The sequence below is a fragment of the Copadichromis virginalis genome, linkage group LG11 (assembly GCF_057382275.1).
Source record: "Copadichromis virginalis isolate Kocher_CV1m ecotype Utaka linkage group LG11, C_Virginalis_male_GT1.1, whole genome shotgun sequence".
In the NCBI taxonomy this organism is placed as follows: domain Eukaryota; kingdom Metazoa; phylum Chordata; class Actinopteri; order Cichliformes; family Cichlidae; genus Copadichromis; species Copadichromis virginalis.
Genome location: NC_140628.1, coordinates 5,151,558 through 5,171,894, shown reverse-complemented (window position 1 = coordinate 5,171,894; position 20,337 = coordinate 5,151,558). Strand labels below are relative to the sequence as shown.

Here is a 20,337-nt window from a genome sequence, read left to right as displayed (position 1 = left end):
ATCCAGTTTCTGAAAATGTTCCTATTTAGCATGAAAGGAGTAAAGGCAGGATACAGCATTTGGTGATGTTCAAGGGTTCTAGACCCAGGAAGTTACTGACTGCAAAGAATTTCACTCAGTTTGTAGTTAGTTTGCTCAATTAGCTTGGAGCCTTTGAAAAGGGTGACTGTGTTTTAAAATGCTGCTCTTGCTGAATCGTTAAAGCAACATTATATGTAAGCTTCTGGAATTAAAACTGTTAATCTGCACTTGAATCACAAATCACATAAATTGTTTGATTTAAAATCCTCTCTGGTGGTGTACAAAGGCAAAACTACAAAAAATAAATAATTTTTTCCAAACACTTCTGGACCTAATTGTATCGTGTAGAATGAGAAAGATCTTCACAGAAGGTAGCTCCCGACTTGGTGGCCAGTGGCCACACACCCAGTCTGTTGTGGAAGTGGAGGTGGTTCAGCTGTGACCCTAGACTGGGCCACAGGATTTTCCAGAAGCTGAGTGTGCTGCTCAACCAGGGCCTGCAGTGCTTCCGTCTACCTTCCGTTAACCCACATTTAAAGATGGCTTTGATCAAATCCTCAAAACGTGAAAAGAGTTGTTCATTTTAACAGTTACACTTGAGTTATGGTGAATAAACCATATATTCCCCATATGGAAAAGAAATAGTAAAAACATATATGATTTACTCATGAAAGTGGCCACTTTCTCATTACTTTCATATATTTTTTTAGTAAGTATCCAAAACATACAAGTTTCATTATATAATTTTTTAAGGGATCTTATATGTGTTTTCACTCTTGTATGCTTTTCATCCAAGTTTCATACAAGACAGATAAAAACTTTATATGAGTTATATATATCTTTTCCATATGGGTTCAGCAATTAAGGGGTTAACTATTCTCTCTAGCAGCTTAGCCAATGAGCTGCTGCAAAATGGCGAATTGTCCTGCCCGCTATCTCCGTCTCAGAAAGCACAGGCCTTTCTCTTTTCTCACTAGTGATGGGATTTCCGGCTCTGTTTAGAAAACCGCTCTTTTGGCTCGGCTCACCAAAAAGAGCCGACTCAGCTCACTAAAAAGAGCCGGCTCTTTCGGCTCCCAACCGGCTCTTCAGGTTGTTTTGTTGCTTTAATTAATTTATTATTGACAATAATATAAAATTATGCATGAAAGGAATTACTAATGTAAAAAAAAGTGCTTTTATTTATATGTTTATATATAAGTATATACAGTGGCCCCTAGAGATGAAGCATGTACAAACTCCAAAAAGCATGTAAATCAAATCAAATCAATTTATTTATATAGCACTTTTCACAGGATAAAAACCACAAAGTGCTTCACAGTAATATAAAACAGAAATAGATAAAATAAATGCATATGTACAAATTCCAAAAGCACGTACAAATTCCAAAACACATTTCTAGCATTAACTGAACTTCCAAAACAGAGCTATCTAGATCACTTAAATTACACAATTGAAAGCATATGTATATTGTTTGTGTATTTATACACAAGCACTCATATATATTCAAATAAGTTTAAAAAATGTTCATTTACCTGTTACTACCACACTCCAAATCCAGTCATTGGTACTTCCTGGCTTGTGTAGCCACTAAGTAACAAAAGCTCAACACTGCACCTAGCATCCTGGAGCACTTCTGTTGTGTTTTGTACATGCTATGGAGTTTTTACGTGTTTGGAGCTTTTATGTGTTTTGGAGTTCGTACGTGTTTTTACGTGCTTTGTCTCTAGGGGCCACCGTAAATATACTTTTATTTATTCACTCCACATAAAATGTAATAAATAAATCATATAATACGAAAACCAACTATTTACATTTCAACTTTTAACTATTTAAATTTTCAGCTTTTTCCTTTTAAAATTTTTTAAAGTGAAACAACAAAAAACACTGCAAACCACAGCACAATAAAATATAAATTAAAATATGAAAACAAAAAGAAGATGCACATTCTCTGTCATATGGGCCTGCATGTATAAACTTTCTGAATCCTTTATCATCCGCAATTGAAAATAGTTGTGGATGATTACTATACCTTTCTAATGTGATGTTGTTGTCCCTGGCTCTCTTTCTCTCCCTCCCGCTCTGTTCCTGTGCTACTGCGAGTGTAACTACCGCCCCTCCCCCCTCTGCCCAGCGTAAAGCACAAGGCTTTACGGGAAAAAGCGGGAAAAAAAGTGCGAGAGAGAGAGAGGGTGAGAGAAAGGAGAAAAAAACCCCCAGGGCTCCCAATAAGGAGCCGGCTCGCGTCGTTCACTTCAAAGAGTCGGCTCTAAGAGCCATTTCGTTCATGACCGACACATCACTATTTCTTGCAGCTACCACATGAGAATTAATTTTGCCATTTGGAATTTTGCCATTGAAACTGTTTTTTATTTTGAAATGAAACCTGATTTGTATATTTAGAAGGGTACACCCAGGTAGGATCTTAAGGTAACAACTGTGATTGTGAAACAAGGTTGTAACTGAGAAACTGTTGGTACCAAAGAGAAGCTTTGATTTAAAATATTTTTATTTTTGTTTATTACAAATTTTCTTTTTCCTAAAAAAGGAAAAAACATACAAGCCGGCATTTCAAACTTTGAAACCTTTGTCTGAGTCTCATTCATTTCACTTCTGTGTGTAGCCGAACCATTTGGTCCAAATCATTTGAGCTCCTTTACATCAAGGTTTGGTAAAGCCTATCTTGAGTTAAGCATAGCAACTGGCTCTGCTACCATCTGCTTGTCTTTTCACATGCTGGGTGGAGCTGGGCCCCAACACACACAGTCAGGCACAACTCTCTTGTTACACTTGCTTTCTTTATTCTTACATTACACAATGTTGGTAAAATTGAGTGGACTGGGCATTGTCTAAAAAAGTCCATCAGCTGTCGCAGCGTTCCTGGTTGCCAATCCAATCAATTCCACATACCATTTTGTCCCAGCACACTGCTGCGTAAATATAAGAGTCATATTTATGCAACAGCTAACAATTATGCCAACCAAGCCTCTCCTGGCACTGCCAAATGAATCAAAACAAATCCAGCTACCACAGTGGAGTTATAGATGATTGTTAACTTACTCCTCTCTGATATTGCTACACTTTTTCATTTAAATTCAGTTTCAGCAAAAGCTATTTATCATGAATGTTACATTTACACTGAAGCAATTTTGTTATTTGGATAAATACGTTTTCATCTTACTGGTTGAAATACTGGCAATGGCTTTTGGAAAAATACCAATAACAACTTTTGCAGAGCCCCAGATAATATATTCAAATGTATTGTTCTGTCTAAGAATAATTCCAAACCAAAGACACTGAGTTCATAAATCTCAACTAGCATTTCAAAGAAAAAAAAACACAGAACTTAGGTTTAGAACTTTATTGTCATTGTAGTTATACAACAAAATTTGTTTGGTAGCTCAGAGGCCAGCAGCAATAAAACAAGAAGCAGCATAGTAACATAATAAAAGTATAAAATGTAAATTAAAAAGAAGGCACTGAGCACAGTTAAAAAAAATTTATATATATATATATATATATATATATATATATATATATATGAGACTGCAAGACCAGACTGACCAACCTGTGCACTGCCTGGATTGATTACAAGAAGGCCTATGACTCAATGCCCCACAGCTGGATACTGGAATGCCTAGAATTGTACAAGATCAATGGGACCCTAAGAGCCTTCATCAGGAACTCAATGGGGATGTGGCGTACAACACTAGAGGCCAACTCCAAGCCCATAGCACAAGTCACCATCAAGTGCGGGATCTACCAAGGAGATGCTCTGTCCCCACTGCTGTTCTGCATAGGCCTGAACCCCCTCAGTGAGATCATTAACAAGACTGGCTACGGATACCGACTACGGAACGGAGCAGTTGTCAGCCACCTCCTGTACATGGATGACATCAAGCTGTATGCCAAGAGTGAACGAGACATCGATTCACTGATCCACACTACCAGGCTATACAGCAATGACATTGGAATGTCGTTCGGACTGGAGAAGTGTAGTCGGATGGTATCAAAGAGAGGGAAGGTAGTCAGAACTGAGGGGATTGAACTACCAGAAGGCAACATTGCAGACATAGAAGACAGTTACAAGTACCTGGGGATCCCGCAGGCAAATGGGAACCATGAAGAGGCCGCTAGAAAGGCTGCAACCACCAAGTACCTGCAGAGGGTCAGGCAAGTCCTGAGGAGTCAGCTGAATGGTAAGAACAAGATCCGGGCCATCAACACGTACGCCCTGCCCGTGATCAGGTATCCTGCTGGGGTAATAGGCTGGCCAAAGGAGGAGATAGAAGCCACTGACATAAAGACAAGAAAGCTCCTTACCATGCATGGAGGGTTTCACCCCAAGTCCAGCACCCTGAGGCTGTGCGCTAAGCGGAAGGAAGGGGGCCGGGGACTGGTGAGTGTCAGCACCACAGTCCAGGATGAGACAAGGAACATCCAAGAATACATTGGGAAGATGGCCCCAACTGACCGAGTGCTCAGTGAATACCTCAGGCAGCAGAAACCCAAGAAAGAGGAGGGAAACGAGGAACCATCATGGAAGGACAGGCCCCTGCACGGTATGTACCACCGGCAGATAGAGGAGGTGGCTGATATCCAGAAATCCTACCAGTGGCTGGACAAAGCTGGACTGAAAGACAGCACAGAGGCACTAATCATGGCAGCACAAGAACAAGCTCTGAGTACAAGATCCATAGAGGCTGGGGTCTATCACACCAGGCAAGACCCCAGGTGCAGGCTGTGTAAAGATGCCCCAGAGACAATCCAGCACATAACAGCAGGGTGCAAGATGCTAGCAGGCAAGGCATACATGGAACGCCATAACCAAGTGGCCGGCATAGTGTACAGGAACATCTGTGCCGAGTATAACCTGGAAGTCCCGAGGTCAAAATGGGAGATGCCCCCAAGGGTGGTGGAGAATGACCGAGCTAAGATCCTGTGGGACTTCCAGATACAGACGGACAAAATGGTGGTGGCTAACCAACCGGACATAGTGGTGGTAGACAAACAGAAGAAGACGGCCGTAGTGATCGATGTAGCGGTTCCGAATGACAGCAATATCAGGAAGAAGGAACACGAGAAGCTGGAGAAATACCAAGGGCTCAGAGAAGAGCTCGAGAGGATGTGGAGGGTGAAGGTAAAGGTGGTCCCCGTGGTAATCAGAGCACTAGGTGCGGTGACTCCCAAGCTAGGCGAGTGGCTCCAGCAGATCCCGGGAATAACATCGGAGATCTCTGTCCAGAAGAGCGCAGTCCTGGGAACAGCTAAGATACTGCGCAGGACCCTCAAGCTCCCAGGCCTCTGGTAGAGGACCCGAGCTTGAAGGATAAACCGCCCGCAGGGGCGTGCTGGGTGTTTTTTGTACTAGTATTTACAATATGGTAGTTGAGTGCAAACATGAATGTCCCATAAAGTGTCTAAGATAATAAGTATAACAGTATTTACAGTGTGGTAATTTAGTGCAAACATTAATGCCCAGTAAATGACTTTGTACATTAGCAGCAGACATAATATGGGGTAAAGGAGAGAGAGGGAGAGTTAGCTATTATGTGTTGGGGGAGGGGTAACACAGGCTACAGCTCTGTGGAAAAAGCTGTTAGCTTTAGTCTGTTTGTGCGGGTTCTGATTGCTCTATATCTCTTCCCTGATGGGAGGGGAAAAGTCTGTGAGCTGGATGGGTTGAGTCCTTGATGATGCAGCTAGCTTACTTCTGCAAACGGCTAGCATAGACCGTGTCGAGATTTGGGAGTTTAAATACACTTTGTTGGGATTTAAATATATAATCTGAATGCTTATTTGCTGATTAGATTGTTTTATGGATAAGAGAGGCCCAACTCTGAGTACAGTCTGTGCCAAAAGTACTGACAGGAAACTGCATGCTTTTGGAGAGCACAGGAGCTGCAGCCAGAAAGTGAAACTAAGCAGACGTCTAGAGGAAGTATATAAATGACTTAGCTTCCTGTTTTGCTTCAGACTTTGGCTGGCGTGTTTGTGTGCCTGCTCAGTCTCCATATTCCGGAATATGTAAAATTAAAGATCATTTTTTGAGCTTTGACCACTTTGAGCCGTGTCTTTCTTGGTCGTTGAAGAATACAAAGAACTGGATTTAATAACTTAAAAAAACAAAAACGCTGCTGTATGTCTGGGAGCTCCCAGCTGCTGCGTCTGCACGCGCCGCCATGTCAGCGCACACCTAAGTAAACTCATTAGAGTTTACTTAATCCATTTATTGCAATGTTTGTTATTGGACCCTTTCAACTACCGTATTTTTCCGACTATAAGGCACACTTTCTTTATCCTTCTTTAATCCTTTAATTTGCCAACAGTGTGCCCTGTGTATTAGTTTCTGGTTGTGCTTACTGACCTCCAACCGATTTTATGTGGTACACGACTTTGGTAAGCTATGAAGCTTGATGGTCAGAGCATTACAGCTACCGTAGTCAGGAGCCTCATGGAGTAATATGTTATATGGAGTAATATGTGCTTCAACATAATATTATGATGTGTGTATAAGGGCCCCAAAATGGCACCTGTTAAGAGACATGCTTACGGGCCAAAATCGCCCAACTGTTGAACTCAGACCGAAAAAACACGGTAAGCTGAAAGGCTAGACTTTAATCACATGTAGATTACTTCTTCAAAGGTTTTGGTGTACAGAGGCAAAATGTAAAAAAAAATAGTCTGTCTTAATATTTATGGGCATGATTTTGAAATCCTTGATGTTCTTGACAACAGTATCCCATCCCTCTCACAGTTATCACCTTGGTTTTATCCCAGCTGCAACAGCAGATTATGCAGTTTTGGACCTGACCCGTGGATGTGTTCACATTGTTAGTTGCCTTTGATCAGCCTCCTGGAAACATAGCTCGGTGTGTTTAAGATTGAAGGAAGCAGGAGGTTGGATTGGGTGTGACAAGACTGTGATGAGCGCTTCAACCTCCAACTCCATGTACTGCTGATAGGTATAAGTGACCAAAGTGGAGCATTTGTTAGACAGCCACGCACAGATTAATGGACCAACTGAGAGGTACTGATCCCAAGTCTGAGTTGTGATGGCCTTATGTTGGCATATGAGGACTTTGTTGTCTCTTCACTTTCCCTTGATTCTAAAGATGCTATACAAGATGGTAGCACTTTTTGAACTTGCTCATGAAGCATTTTGGAGTGTTAAGTTAGTTCACAGATGCAGATTACAAAAATTTGCAATGTGCAATTTCTTTTTTAGTGAAAATTCTTCTTGAAAAATGTTCAGATTTACTCAACAATCCTGAACATGAATGTTTCCTTGAACTCTCTAGCATTTCAGAGAAAAATATTACACCTTTTTTTTTTATATCTTTCCTTTCGTCACTGGTTACTTTTTAGGTTTAGTCAGATGAGGTACCTGAATGATGCATTTGTCATTCATTAGGGAGTAGACTGTACAAGTACAATATCAAGGAATACACATATATTTATTTCTAGAAGGCCAAGCTCATCATGACTCACCAGAATAAAATATACAAATGTAAAATGTTTTATAGAAAACAGAATGTTGTACTCATGCATTGATTACTGTGTAAATATGTCTTGCAACAATTTGATACAGTTTCATAAACTTAAAATTAATGCATTAAAAATACCTAGGAACTGGCACCTGTTTATGAAAGCCGCTGTTTTGCTTATATAGTGCCAAATCACAACAACAATTTTAGATAAACCAGAGAAAACACAAACAATCATATGAGCCCCTATAAAATGTAAGTGGACTGGTTCTTATATAGTGCTTTTCTACTGAGCACTCAAAGCGCTTTACATAACTTGTGCATTCACAAGCACATTTTCTAAGTGCTTTCTAACTAACATTCACACTCCGATGGATTCATGGGAGAGCAATTTGGGGGTTAGTATTTTGCCCAAGGATATTTGGCATGCAGACTAGGGGAAGCCAGGAATTGAACCACTAACCTTCCGATCAGTAGATGACCTGCTCTACCGCCTGAGCTACAGCCACCCCAAATAAACAAACACTCTGGCGAAAGTCGGAATTAAAAACTCCCTTTAAACAGGATAAAACCTCTGGCAGAACCAGGCTCAAGAAGGTGCGGTGTCTGAAATGACCAGTTGTGGTGAGGGTAGAATTATGAATATCGTAGCCTAGATAGTTATAGTTTATTTATTTATATAGCACATTTAATTACAACAGGAGCGTTGACCAAAATGCTGTACAAAAATACAACATACCTAATAAATAACTTGGAGTATTGAGATAGCAAAACACCAAATATGAATTAACAAATAACTCTCATGCTGTATTAAAAGCCAGTAAATAAAAATGCGTTTTAAGATAAGATTTAAAAAGATTGACAGTAGATGTGTAGGGGTAAATTATTCCACAGCTTAGGCGCTACGACTGCAAATGCTTGATCACCTCTATGAACCAGCCTCGACCTTGGTACGGCCAAAAGCAAAAGATCACTTGATCTAAGAGATCTAAGGGGGGTATAAGTCTGCAGGAGTTCAGACAAGTACCCGTGAGCCTGTCCATTCAGGGCTTTGTAAGTCAACAATAAAAGTTTTATTTATTTATTTAAAAAAAAAAACAATAAAATTTTTAAATTAACTCTGAAGTGGACAGGCAGCCAATGAAGAGAGGCAAGCACCAGGGAAATGTGTTCACATCTTTTAGTACGTGTCAGAAGACGAGCTGCAGCATTCTGGACTAACTGCAGCCTTGTCAGGCAGGTCTGGCTAACTCCAGCGTATAGGGAGTTACAATAGTCCAGCTGGGATATAATAAAAGCATGAATCGCTTTTAAAAGATAAAAATTATCTCACCTTAGATAGAAGCCTCAGTTTGAAGAAAGACCGCTGTACAACTGAGCTAATCTGTTTTTCAAAGGTGAAATTGCTGTCAAATATAACCCCTAAATTTTTGGCATGCGATTTGACAAAAGGCTCAAGACTGTGCAGGTTAAAATTAGAGGTGCTGGGATTGCCACTTGGTCCAAAAATTCTCAATTCAGTTTTGTTCTCATTGAAGTTAAGGAAGTTAGAGGCCACCCAAGATTTAATTTCACCGAGACACTGAAGTAAGGGATCTAGTGAGGCAGAACTATTTCCCTTCAGTTGAAGATAGATCTGAGTATCATCAGCATATGAATGAAAACAAACATTATATTTTCTAAAAATTAGACCTAAAGGCAGCATATAAATGGAGAATAAAACTGGCCCCAGTATAGAACCCTGGAGAACACCACAATTAAGGGGAGCTGAGGAAGAGATAAAATCTCCAAAGCTCACAGAGAAAGTCCTGTCAGACAGGTATGACCTGAACCACTCTAATGGGGTGCCCTTAATGCCACAATGCTCCAACCGTGAGATTAAGATGCTGTGGTCAACAGTATTGAAGGCAGCGGTCAGATCCAGAAGCAGAAGCACAGCTGAGTCATCTGAGTCAGTGGCTAATAAAAGATCATTAAGAACTCTTAAAAGTGCAGTTTCTGTACTGTGAAGAGTTTTAAAACCAGACTGAAGCTGAACAAATACAATCTTTTCCAAAATTTTCGACAGGAAGGGGAGCTTTGAAATAGGCCTGAAGTTAGTGAGGACAGAGGAGTCAAGATTGGGGTTTTTAAGTACAGGCTGTACAACAGCATGTTTAAAACAGGCTGGCACAACACCTGAACTAAGGCTGCTATTAAAAATAGCTAAGATGTCAGAGCTGACAACCTTAAAAATCTTTTTTAAAAGATGTGTTGGAATAATGTCATTTGGACACAATGATGTCTTTGTGCCACTACATACTTCCTCCACCTGATCAAGACACACAGGCTCAAACTGATCAAAAACAGCAGAGCAGGTGAATATTTTAGACACGTCATGTGAAGACAGGGCGATCATAGATCGAAGCAGTTTTATCTTATTGATAAAAAACTGCAGGAACCTTTCACAAGTGTCTGAGGAACTATTAATACAAGAAGCTGGGGAAATATTCAGGGCAGAGTCAATAATTGAAAAAAGAACCCGAGGATTATTGGAGCTATTCTCAATAACATTAGAAAGAAACCTTGACTTTTCTGCTTTTACAATGTCCTGATACCTGTACAGACTGTCTCTCAACATGAGAAAGGACACCTGCAGCCCATCTTTTTTCCACTTACATTCAGCCTTCCTGCACTCTCGTCTGGCTGAACGAGTGGCCTTATTTATCCATGGGTCTGGTCGTGGTTTTGAGCTTATAGTTTTAAAAGGAGTGACCTCATCAAGGACTGTTTTGCATTTATCATAAAAATTAACTGTCATTTCCTCAGTACCAAAGCCAAGGGGAGATCTTAAAACTTTTTTAAAAGCAATAGAAAATTGTTCTGTTGCACATGGGTTAAAAACACGACAACAACGTGTTGAAATAAGAGGTGTAAAATGGCGGGGAGATGAAAGTATATCAAACACAACAGGACAGTGATCAGAAAAAACAGCATCACATATTTTCATGTTTAGGACCGGTAACCCTAGAGACAGCACAAGATCCAATGTATGACCCTGTTTCTGGGTTGGCCCCGACACAAGTTGAGCAAGACTGAAGGAGTCTATCAAGCTTAAAAAGTCTCTGGCCAGCGAAATGGAGGGACAACACACATGAATATTAAAATCTCCAACGATTAAGATTCAATCGTAGCTTGGCACAGTTCGAGCTAAAAAGTTTTGAAAAGTCTTAAATAAAATCCTTGTGATATTTTGGAGGTCTGTATACAGCTGCAACGAGTGTCGGGCGGGGATGCCCCAATTCAAACGTCAGAAGTTCAAAACTAGAATACGAGTCAGTTAAGAGTTGTTTGCAAGAGAGCTTCTTCCTGAAAACAGCCGCCACTCCACCACCACGCCCAGTCATCCTCGGCGCATTAAGATATTCACAGTCCGGTGGTAAAAGTTCAGTAAAACAGCTGGACTCACCGACTCTCTGCCAAGTTTCCGTTAAAAGCATTAGATCCAGTTCCCGATCAGTAAAGAAGTCCTTAAGGATAAAAGTTTTGTTTGCTAGCGATCGAGCATTAACAAGACTTAATCTTAGTGGTACCGGTGGCTCAGCGGCCGATGTGGGTGCCCGACCCATTGGCCATAGGTTCTGAGGGCTTACTCCACTTGAACTTGAGCGAAGACGGGGGGGACGCTGGCGCGGGGTTACTGTCATAAGCCCAACAACAGGTGCCAGGCAAGTGTAAGCCATGTCCAGAGAGTGCCAGTAGTTGACGCGGTCAAATCCAGTCAGGATAGGGTGAAATATTTTTCAAAATTGTGTCCAGGTAGCCTTCATTCTCACCAATAAGCCACTGCGTTTCCCACGGCATCTACGGCGCCCTCTTGGTTGAGGTAGCGCCGGAACACAGCAGAGACAAGCTGGAACTCCTGACAGGAGCAGTGGGGAGAAGGTTCCCTGATATCCACGATTACAATAAAGAGTTTTTAACTGAGAGGATCTTATAGCCAGCAGCATTTGGTGATCATATACAAGCAGAGAGTTAGCATTTTTTAAAACAAAGTAAAAATAAAACACTAGTACAAACAGAGTCAGACGGCAGGCCGTACACACTGGCACCATCTTTTAACCTTCTGCTAGATGAGTTTTGCAATTGTGACTATTCATGTTTTATGTGTGTACCTAGAGTTCGGACACATATGTAGTATGCCAGAGGTGGAGGAGAAGAGAACTTGTAGGCATTTGCGTGCCATGGAGGCATATTTTAATTTGTGCCTGCATATAAAGGATAATACCTATGTTGTATTGTCTGGAGGCACCTCTACATTTAATCATAAAGTATGAACAGTATGAGGTAGGTAAAAAAGATTAAAAGATATTTATAAATCACAGATTTTTGCTCTGTTATGAGGGTCACTGTGTCAATTTGCAAACCGCATGAACAGATCAAACAATGCTGTAGCATGTATGTACTAGTTTCTACAAATCAAATAAATAAGATCAAACAAATCAATAACCCTTCATTATGCAGTAATAATTTGCTAATCTACAGCTTGATCACAGGCAGAAAAATAATCTTATTATCTCTTGTTACTTATTGTCAGCTTGTGTCAGAGCTGCGTTTGCCATCTCAGAGATGGATGTGTAGTTGCTATCCTTTAATTACAATGAGTAAAGACCAGAAAATCCAAATGTGCCATCATTTGAAATGTAGGGATGAGTCACGCTCCTGCTTTTGCCTGAATGGGCTAGTGACATAAAAAAATATAGTACATCTAATTTAGTTTGAAATTCTGTGCAGGAGTTTTCCTCTCATTAAAGCACTCATAATAACTTCATTTGTCTTACATGCAGCTATAATTGTTTTGTGGAAAGGTCATGCTTTGTATCTGCTGTGTTTGTTATTTTTAGATGCCTATGGTAGGAATGGAGGATTAGTATATTCCTTTAGGAGTAATTACACTGGCAGCTTCCTGATACAGTCAATATTTGTTTTTTAACTGAAAATTGTTTTGTAATTGAAAAATACCTCTTATTTTTTATAAAGTTGTTAAATTATTCAATTTCTACGGTGGCCCCTAGAGACAAAGCACGTACAAACTCCAAAACACTTGCAAACTCCAAAACACATGCAAATTCCAAAACACATGCAAACTAAAAAACACTTGCAAACTAAAAAACACATGCAAACTCCAAAACACGTACAAACTCCAAAACACTTGCAAAATCCAAAACACTTGCAAACTCAAAAACACTTGCAAACTAAAAAACACATGCAAACTCCAAAACACGTACAAACTCCAAAACACTTGCAAAATCCAAAACACTTGCAAACTCAAAAACACTTGCAAACTCAAAAACACATGCAAATTCCAAAACACAACGGAAGTGCTCCAGGACGCTAGGGGCAGTGTTGAGCTTTTGTTACCTAGTAACTACACAAGCCAGGAAGTACCAATGACCGGATTTGGGGTTTGCAGCCTTAAAGGCCGCATTTTAAGGCCGATTACCTCACAGCGACAAGAGAAGGCTTTCCGAATTCAAAGGCTGCCCGAAATGCGGCCCTGAAATGCGTCCTTAATTTCCCTGAATTTTAAGGATGGGTCGGTGTAGCCTTCATGGCCCAACATATCCCAGACTTCATAGTGCGGTGGTGGTGTGGATAATTTTGCCGAAAAAAAAACAGTGGAAGCGGAGCGGAGGAAGAGTAAACTTTCAGAAGTAAGTACTGAATATTATGTCACTTATTAATGCGAAAATATTTTTTTAATGAAGAACATGAAACCATTATTGTTGGCCACATGTCGGGAAAGTTGACATTAGCGATGTTTGTACTTTCAGAATTAACTTGGTTTTAAAGCCTTTGCTTTAATAAATATATATATAGTCGACCTTAATCTTACAGAGATTGTGATGATTTTGTGGATAATTAAAGTCAGTCATATATCCACAAACACAACAAGCTGAAAGTCAGTGATGCTGCTCGGTTCGCAGTCATGAATATCACGGCACAAGCAGGATTCACTGCACTGTTAACGTTAGCTATGTTATATTGCTGCCTCTGTTCGGTGGTGTCGAGCCAAACGGACTTTAACGTGTGTTTGAACGAGCTGACGGTTCACTCGTTAAGCTGAAAGAAAGATGCTTTAATCACAGCAGTCACACATGTGTCCACTGCACCATCTGGAACTCTTCTTGTTTTGTAATAACACAAACTAAATCCTCCTTCTTTTGTGCTGTTGTGTAGCAGTGTATACACCTGAGACTGTCACCTGTCTGTCTGTCCTGCACTCGCTCTCTGTTTCTTTCTCTCTGATTGTGGAATAAAAGTATGAACATGTGTTTATAAGTTACACTTGTGTTTGAATCCTGCAGCTTATCACACATTTGATTTCCATGTGTGACGACTGCAAGTGTCCAGAGTGAGGACAGACTGAGGGACCCACTGCTGCACATCATCTGTGAGGCTTTGCATCCCTGATGATCCACCGAACTCAACAGTGTGTGAGGAAGAGGAGGAGGAAGAGCCAGCAGCAGCTGACAGATGGAGAGAATAGACAGACTGTTCCCTGTTTGTGAAGGACTGCTAGGAAAGTTTAACATAACTGTCTGTGCTGAATCAGTCTTATTAGGTAATGTTCAAATAATTTTATCCTCCCAGTGTTTCCAGTGTGGGAGAAAGTACTCAGGGCCTTCAAGTTACACACTATGAAAGGCAGCAACAAGTTTAATGTTCAGAAACCTAAAGTCTGTATCAGCAGCAGAATGGAGCTAAAATAAATGTTGGTTTCAGTTCTATGAAGCTTTGAGTATTTTGGATCAGTAGCTGCTGTGTTTGTTGCATCATATTGCTGTAATTGTTTATATGCTTTATATATTCTGAGCTAAGTTGATCTATAGTGTTACATCATATTCTATAAGGATGTTATGTGTTTGTAGACTTTCTGCCCAGTTTGACCCATTTAGCAGAAGTCAGCCTGTTTAAGGCTCTGATATCTATTCTGTATGACTTAAAGCAGTTATGACATGGTCTGATTTTCTCACCCAATAAAGGAATATTTCATATATCAGTCTACTCTTCATTCTATCAGAAACAGTTATCACAGCTTGTACGTTTTCTTTTTATAAATATATGTAAGCAATGAGCCAAATTTAGTAATGGCAACATACTGAAGGAACAACATTTGTCTCTTATATATGATACACCTATATATGCACTGTCAAAGATACTTGTCTTTGAGTGAAGATTTAAGGTGATAAGACATAACTGCAACTTGAATCTGTACTGCTCAGTATTTGACACAGAGTTCATGTTCACTGCTGTAATAGCTAATAATGATTAATATAATAACTATAATATTGGCCATATTATATTTACATTACCAAAGTGATATGACTTTAGTCTCATGAACAACATTAGCTAATTCTTATTTACTAACTAATCTTAAATAACTGTTCAGTACAGAAATGAAGCCCAAAAATCATGTTTTACAGTCCTGTGGTCTCAGCCTCAGATACTTATCAAATCACACAAAGCTCTTGTAGAAACAAACAAACAAATGAACAAAATATATTCTCCTTCATTTCTGTCAAACCAAGTTGTATGACATGTTTCCAGCAGTTAGTATCATGGTTGCTAGGCAACCTGGGAAGCGCGACAGAGACTAGACCGTCCCATACAGACAAACTTGCCGTTTATTTTGCAAATAAACGTTGTGTTTTTGAATTTGCAAGTGTTTTGGATTTTGCAAGTGTTTTGGAGTTTGTACATGTTTTGGAGTTTGCATGTGTTTTTGAGTTTGCAAGTGTTTTGGATTTTGCAAGTGTTTTGGAGTTTGTACGTGTTTTGGAGTTTGCATGTGTTTTTGAGTTTGTACGTGTTTTGGAGTTTGCATGTGCTTTTTAGTTTGCAAGTGTTTTTTAGTTTGCAAGTGTTTTTTAGTTTGCAAGTGTTTTGGATTTTGCAAGCGTTTTGGAGTTTGTACGTGTTTTGGAGTTTGCATGTGTTTTTTAGTTTGCAAGTGTTTTTTAGTTTGCATGTTTTGGAATTTGCATGTGTTTTTTAGTTTGCAAGTGTTTTGGATTTTGCAAGCGTTTTGGAGTTTGTACGTGTTTTGGAGTTTGCATGTGTTTTTTAGTTTGCAAGTGTTTTTTAGTTTGCATGTGTTTTGGAGTTTGCAAGTGTTTTGGAGTTTGTACGTGCTTTGTCTCTAGGGGCCACCGTAAATTTCCCTTTTAATAACATTTACATCAAACCATTGATTGTTTTAGCCACACAGTTCTCCTGTTATGAAGACATGTAAGGCCATTTGGGTATGTTATACAGGTAAAAATCCCATATGTAAATCTAACCATTGAAATTTCACTGGTACCCTGGTGGATTTCGATGGGGTCAAGAAAATATGTCTCATCTTGACATTAACCTAAACTTTATTTCAGTTTGGGTTTGTAATTGAACCCATTTGTGAATGTCTAATCTCACATCGCCACTATTGTCACTTTGGAAACTCAGCATTTGTGATCTTTGCAAACCTTTCCTCATACTGTGTGCAAATGGTCTGTCTCCCACTGAGCAGCGGAGAGAGGGGAAAATTACAAGGAAGGTTTCATCAAAGAAACAGAAATATCTGGAGAAATTGCAGAGTCTGAACAGCATGGTGTTTAGTCCAGTGAAAAGCTTTTTCTGGTAATGTTTTAATGTTGGTCTGCATTTTCTGCACATTGTGCCTGCGAGGGACATGGCAGCTTACTAAACAGAGCAGAACACCTCCAGATGACTGCATGTGGGGTTGATGCTGCATTGCAATTTGTGTATGTGTTTTGAGAGCCTCCTCCTGTCAAGGTAAATCTTTTATGAATTGTTGTAGGTAGCTGACCCAGCTTCTCCAGCCTCGACTCAGTCAATGTACCTAAAATAACCCTGATTTGATTTTTTAAATTAAATTTAACTTAATTTAGCTATCAAGCTATTCCATCTCTCATTCCTAGTTAAGTTTTTACATCCTCAATGCCCAAATTTTTTACAGCATTCAAATAACATAAAACCGCAATACAGTAAAAATCCAAAATTAAAATAAGTAAGACGGATACATGAATTTAAATTAATTTTAAAAATCTAACATTTTGAAATTATAGTATAATTAATTAAAATGAGGGTAGCGCTGATTGAATTTTAACCAACTTTTGACCATTACTGCAAATGATTCAATTTCTGTAATAAATTGGTGATTGATAGATGACCAGCCTTTAGGAGACTGCTGATTGCCCTAATTATGTCATTGCTGTTCAAAATGCTCCTAGTATCCGTTTTGTTTTTGGATTTACCTAGAAAGACCTGCAGGAGCCAGACTATAGCTAGAAAAATTTTGGCTGCTTACTGGAAATGAAGCATACCCCTCAAAGAAATTCTGTTAAATTCAAATGATTTAGAAAAGAATGGAAAACAATCTTTACAAGGATATTTGGTGTATCATGGTGGCACAAAGCATTCACAAAGAAAAATCAGCTCTACCTCGATTTAACCATGCATGCTTCACATCGCTGTAAGTGTAACTCCTCATTTGGGTTTGCAGAGAATTCAAATGGTTCCTTAAAAATTTGAGTTCTTTTTTTTAATCCTACGGCCAAAATTACAGACAGACTATATGATACTTGGATACTATGATAATAAAGGATTAACGATGTGCAAGGTTGTGAGCTGTGTTATTCCACTGTAGCACAAGATCTCACTCAAGTGGATTTGATCAACTCATCGTCAGCCTTCATGGTTGATTTAAATGAAAAGCTTGGTGTACCTAAGATTTTCAGCAATGCATTCCTAAGTAGCATTTTCACAGTGAAAACAAGCAGGTGGACCCCTCCACTGCACACAATGAGCTCTGATGCTCATGCTGCACACACAGTCCCACTGCTTGTGAAAAATAACATACTAAGAAGTGGGGTACATTAATTTCCTCAATGTCACTGTAGTGACTTTTAAAAACTTTTTGCATCTTAAAAACATCAAAAGAATGTGCCAGCATCTGGCCTTGATGGAATACCCAATGTTAGGATGAAGGTGGCGGAGACAGTGACATACAACGATCACAGGTAAATCACCCAAAAGACAGTGCTAGACAGCAAAGCTCAAATTACAAAGATGTTTGAGTTCAATAAACCCTGTTACAACTTTAACCTCATCTCCAAGGACATATTTTCTGATCTAGAATGAGCCTCTCTTCAATATTCTGAGTTACTAGCGCCAGCAGAGAACATTTGCCTACGGTCTCATGGCATCTATTTCAGATGTTGTGCACAGCATGCCAAATAAATAAATGCAAAACGTTGAATTAAATTCAATGGAAGAGGTTTAAAAATTCTCCAGTCGCCACTCCAGGACTTGAATTTACCGTGGCAGCTGCTGGGATTGGAATGTGAGACTGGGTCGGTAAAACAGTCATGGTCATATCCTACGGAGAACAAAAATCGGAACTTGTAAGCATCACTTGCAGTGCCAGCCGTTGGGAGCATGCCAAGTTCTTGTTTTCTCAGCCACTCAGTAGCTAAACTCCAGATTTTGGGGAAGAGTGAAAATCTGTCTTTCTTTAGTGAGGAGGGTGAAAACCACTGACCTCAGGCTTAATGAGATGGGAGCTCTTGATTAAGTTCCTCTCTGATTTGAGAGTATAATTGAACATATTACAGATATCACACTTGTGCTATCGACAAGCCACTCTGTGAGGGCATCGTGGTAGCTCTTCCCCGCCATGCTCAGGACTCATTACAGTAGGAGATTGATTATGATTATGTATTGATTATACAGCCCTTTCAAAAAAAGGGAAAAAAGGAAAATCAACCACATTGTCTAACTGATCACCATGTCTAATCAGTTCACTAGGGTTCATCATTAGTAACTGGAACTATGCAAAATTAGAATGTCTATGTGATATTCTGTACAGAATAATATAAAAAGCCCAATAGCTTATCAAGGACATATTGAGCAAAGCGAACAATTACGATTGTGAAAAAAAAAGCAGAACGCTGTTAACCTTTTCCTCAATAAACAATATCATAATTATTAATTTTCAATCAGTTTCTACTTCTTATCTCAGACAGCAGTGTAAACAGGGATATTCAGACCACAGATGTTCTTCTGGGGGAACCCTGAGATGGAACCAATGGAATTTTCAGTGTGTGCTGTAAGACCTCAAATAGGACATGTGCAGGAGCCTCAGGCTGATTGTAAAGTGTTGGCACTCTGTCTGCATTTTTATGTTTGATGGCAATTATTTGCAACCTTTACCAATCTGTCTGTGAGTGATTACAGTCTGTCTGAGCCAACTACATTGTTTAGAGAGAGGTTGGCTCTCACCAGGTAAGCTTTGCATTCATCTTGTGATTGAAAGTAGTCACCCAGAGATTGAGGGTGTTCACACTCAATCTCTGGGTGACCAGTGTGTCCCCACAACGTCTTCCTGTCAGTCCCCAAATGTGAAAAAAGTCAACACAATCACTGGGCAACCACAGATTTTTCACTAGTTGCAAAGCGGTTGTTTTCCAGTTTTTTTTTTTGCACACCCTGGGATCACCCTGAATCAAAGGGTCCCACAGCCTTTTGATTCAAATCAAGTTGGTTCAAATTGGGCTTATTTATATACTCTAGCACCAAAACACAACTACAGTCATCTTGTGGTAATTTGCATGATAAGATACAAACCGTAAAGTTTTCAGGATCCCAACAAATGACTCCTTATGACCAAGCACTTTGGAACAGTGGGAAGGAGACACTCCCTTTTAACAGGAAGAAACCTCAGAAACAGGCTCAGGGTGGGGCAGGGGGAAGAAAAAGTAACGAGGAAAAAAATTAGTATAAGGAGACAAAACATAAAACCAAGGGAGGGACAGGACAAATTTAATGACATTCCACAATGGTACTATATGTAAATATTTTACTTAGTCTTTCTTTGTTAGTTAGTTCTTTGGGTTTGTATTTGGGTTCTTTGGGTTGATTGTATTTAAATAGTAAGGAAAAATTAAAGATAAACATCAGTATTTTAGAATTGTCGTTGGTACATACTGAAATTCAAGTTTGACAGTGGCTACAAAGGCAGAAAAAGTTTCTGTAGTCTTGGTAACATTTTATCATGTAAATTCTATTTCTTACACCCTTCATAAGCATTTTCAAAAATGTTTCAGTGGGGATAATATAGGACAGAATCAAAGTTCTGACTGTATCAGTCACCGCTCATACCACAGAGAGACTTAATTTGTCGAGAGCGATTTTGTAAGGGCACTGCATATCAGTAAAGCTTTGAAGTGGCATGCTGATATGAGCATGCTAAAGTGTCGACATGCTAATGTGAGAGAAAAGTTTCAAGTGGAAGAAGATAAAAAAGCTGCTGAAATGATCCAAACCATTTACCAAACACTGATTGTGAAATAACCCTCTCTCAGTCCCTCCACCTTCCAGGGAACACAGCGGCAGAGGAGTTTGTGAAATGAGCATGAAATCATAAGTGCAGATTATGTGTTGTGGGCTCCAATGTGAAAATTATGTTAAAAAGGATTGTGTAATACTTTCCCATACAGCTTTCACCCATCTGACAAAAAGTTAAAAAAATAGGCAAAAGAGATCTTTACTAAAAGTTTGATCAAACATCATTAGATACAAAGTAAATGCTTTTGGTTCAAAGTGTAATAAAGGACATTTGGAAGATATGACTGGTAAACTGATATAGTTTCAGCCTAATAGCTCACAGAGGTAACCTTATTAGAATCAATAGCTCGTTTGCAGGAGATTCCACATACTGAGAGACAATGTGTGTGGCAGGCAGGGTTAGACTAAAATTCAGGACTCGGAAGCTAGACCAAACAGCTTT

The 20,337-nt window shown here is 39.5% G+C and overlaps 1 protein-coding gene and 1 long non-coding RNA gene across 5 annotated transcripts in view; both read left to right on the top strand.

Moving 5' to 3' along the window:
• Window positions 1-20,337, top strand: part of tsnare1 (T-SNARE Domain Containing 1) — a 274,342-nt gene that overhangs the window by 71,896 nt on the left and 182,109 nt on the right. The window lies entirely within an intron of this gene.
• Window positions 12,782-14,545, top strand: LOC146697954 (uncharacterized). The gene is made up of 2 exons (XR_014922873.1): window positions 12,782-13,201; window positions 13,856-14,545. It is a non-coding gene; the product is annotated as an uncharacterized LOC146697954 (long non-coding RNA).